Raw genomic sequence first — 2,509 nt, forward strand, 5'->3', positions numbered from 1 at the left:
GGGGCGGGATGGGGCGGGCGGGGCGGACACAGAGATGGTCAGGTGCATCGCTACGCGGCGACCCGTATTGCTCGGGTCGGTACCGCTATATCAGAGCAGCAAGTAGGAGAGAGAGAGGAGGGGGAGAGAGAGAGAGCGAAAGAGAGAGATAGAGATAGCGAGTGTGCGGCTGAGCGGCGACAGCCTCCATCTCACTCTCGCAGAAACCAGGACTGCGCGCCACCGTGCGCCACCGTGATGCTCCGCTAAAGGCTGGGCCGGGCAGCGCCAGGGCAGCGCTGAGTGCGGCGGGCGGCCGCGAATAAAGGCGAGGCCGGCATAAAAGCGGAGGGTATTGAAGACATCTCCGCGCGCAGCCCCAGCAGCCAGCCAACCGTGGCATCGACAAACCAGCGGAGGGAAAAGGGAAGGGAGGGGGTTTAATTGGGATTCCTGCTCAATCCGTTTCACACCTTTGGGGTTTCTCGCGAGAGAAGCAGCAGCAGCGCAGGCTGCGGGAGAGGGGATAACCCACACGTGCGAGTCGCGTGAGTGAGGTTAAGCGGTGTCGCAGAATCAGAGACATGGATGTAGTGATTTGCATGCCAAAAGACACCGCGCGCGAGTTGTCTTTAAAAAGTAACCGACATCAAGGTCAAAATTAAGCTGTTTGCCCTTGGGACGTCGCTCGCGACTCACCAGAGTGCGCTGCGCATCCATCACTGGGCGAAAAACGTACACATGGACGATGCTGACAATTGTTAGGCACGCGTAAATTTACAATGCCGACTTTTTGTACTAATGGAAATATGCTGCAGTCGTTCTCCGACATATACACTTGATTTCACTAGCTTGGTGCTCTTAATTAAATGATGGATAGGATTGCCACCAAATCGACGTCAACAATCAGGTTGGCGAAGTGTGCGGTGCAGCTGCGGCACGTGCAGCGCAGAGAAGAGACGAAAGGCAAGTGGGGCGACAATCACCTTTAAACAGGTCATGAGAGGAGAGAGAGAAAATAATAATAATACGTCTTCTTTTGAGGAATAGGGAGGACGCGGACAGGTAAGGGGAAGTGACTCATTAGCGCGTTACTGGAGCGCGGCGTGGCGCGGCGCGGCGCTGCTGAGCCGAGCCGGAGCCCGCTGCTGGGCCCTCTCTGTTCACGCATGGGTGTGTTGTGCTCCGCGACTGCTACTTGTCATCGGCGGGACCGGCAAAGAAAGGAAAAACAAGCACACGCCGGACAGTAGAATATAAAGAAAAGGAAGAAAGACAACTCTTTTCTAGCAGAATACCGTGCTGGGTTAAAAAATAATAGGTCGGCTCGTTGTTTGGTGACAGGGACGGCAACACCGGTCGAACAAGGCGCGCTGGCGATCCGCTCCTTCCGCGGGAAATGACCCCGCCGAGGTGGTGACCCGGTGCCGCCCGGTACAGTACTCGTGCGCTGCCGTGTCGGCTACGCCGCGCGCGCGCTAGCAGGGCGTGGCGTGGCGGGGTGTGGCGGGGCAGGACGGGGCCGCGCGGGGCGGAGCGGCCTGCGAGTGGCCGCTAATCACACCGGGCTTGCCTCAGTTATTAAGATTCTATCGCGGTCGGAAGCGGTCGGAAGCTGATCCCGGGCCGCCGCCGCCGCGCCGCCACCGGCTCACCCGCAACGGATCCCGCCGCCGGGATCATGCCCGACACGCCGCCGCGTGCCCAGATCTGGAGCAGTCGATGATGACAAAGTCAAGGGCGTCACGATAGTACACGGGGTGGGGGGGGGAGGGGGTGGTGTCTGAAGAAGCGCAGAGAGCGTCGCGTCAGGTGTCGGCTCGGGTCGGCTCGTCGCGGGACGGAGGTGCGGGCGCGGGCTGAGGCGGGGCCTCCGCGACCACGGCGCTTTTACGCCCCGCACCAACCTGCACTGACCGTATTCCGAGAAGTGACCTGGTACCACCCACAGCCCCGGACGCCACTACTGTCGACACCGTTTGCCGGACGCCGCCGGAGAAAGCGCACCAAAAACCCCCCTTTTTGGAAGTCCGGCCCGACGGCGCCACGCAGACAGTGCGCTTGTTATCTGTGACCGACAACAACAAGGAGAGGAGGATGCGGGCGGCCGAGGCGTCTGGACGCTGCGCAGCGTCATGCTCCACCAGACGCGCGGAAAGTCACGCCACGCCCTCGCCAGCTCGACAACAACACCCAACACGACGGCGAAATGGAAAAATCTCGCGGAAGTACAGGCGGAGCGTGGTGGGTTGGTCTGACCCTGACCCTCTCTGCACGCTGGCTAAGATCCAACGCCTGGAGGCAGGCAGACCCACACGACACGCATGCCGGGCGCGGTGGCCTACGCTAGTGTCTGCAGGCGCCTGGAGGCAGGCAGATCCGCACGACACGCGTGCTGGGCGTGGCGGCCTACGCTAGTGTCTGCAGGCGCCAGGAGGCAGGCAGACCCGCACGACACGCGTGCCGGGCGCGGTGGCCTACGCTAGTGTCTGCAGGCGCCTTGGGGCAGGCAGACCCGCACGACACGCGT

General features: G+C 61.6%; 1 protein-coding gene across 1 annotated transcript in view; it reads right to left on the bottom strand.

The window, feature by feature from the left end:
* LOC113206455 (uncharacterized) overlaps positions 1-2,509 on the bottom strand; it is a 12,381-nt gene that overhangs the window by 4,015 nt on the left and 5,857 nt on the right. The gene's annotated exons all lie outside the window — the stretch shown is intronic.

This window comes from Frankliniella occidentalis, unplaced genomic scaffold (assembly GCF_000697945.3).
Source record: "Frankliniella occidentalis isolate FOCC.00 unplaced genomic scaffold, Focc_3.1 Scaffold1577, whole genome shotgun sequence".
NCBI classification, from domain to species: Eukaryota; Metazoa; Arthropoda; class Insecta; order Thysanoptera; family Thripidae; genus Frankliniella; species Frankliniella occidentalis.